We start from the raw sequence: 540 nt of genomic DNA, 5'->3' as shown, positions 1-540 counted from the left end.
TACTTGATTATTTTTTTTTCCAGCTAATACACTTACTACTCTTCATCTCCAGGTTTACTAAATATTCTCTGTACAGTCACTTTGTGGTGGTTCTCTCCAAATCTGCCCTAGAACCACTTGAATTTTAATCCCTTTCCATGGATGCCACTGAAACAGCTCTCGCCAAAGTCTCTGTCCTTTTCGTAGCCACTGACCAAGACTAAAATTTGATGTTCATCTTGACCTGCCAGCCATCTTGACACAATCAGCTAAGTGAGCTTTTTTGAAAACTTGTTGTAGTTTCATGGTTGATAGGGTCAGAAGGGACCTGAGCAGATCATCAAGTCCAACCCCCTGCTGTGGGCAGGAAAAAATGCTGGGGTCAAATGACCCCGGCAAGTTGATTATCTAGCCTCCTTTTGAAGACCCCCAGGGTAGGAGCAAACACTACTTCCCTTGGAAGTTGGTTTCAGATCCTAGCAGCCCTGACCGTGATAGTAGTGCTTTCTGATGTCCAGCCTGAACCTACTCTCAGTCAACTTATGGCCGTTATTCCTAGTT

Source organism: Crocodylus porosus, unplaced genomic scaffold (genome assembly GCF_001723895.1).
Source record: "Crocodylus porosus isolate Cpor-Errol unplaced genomic scaffold, CroPor_comp1, whole genome shotgun sequence".
Lineage (NCBI taxonomy): Eukaryota > Metazoa > Chordata > Crocodylia > Crocodylidae > Crocodylus > Crocodylus porosus.
The sequence above is the reverse complement of the archived record's forward strand: the minus strand, read 5'-3'. Positions refer to the sequence as shown.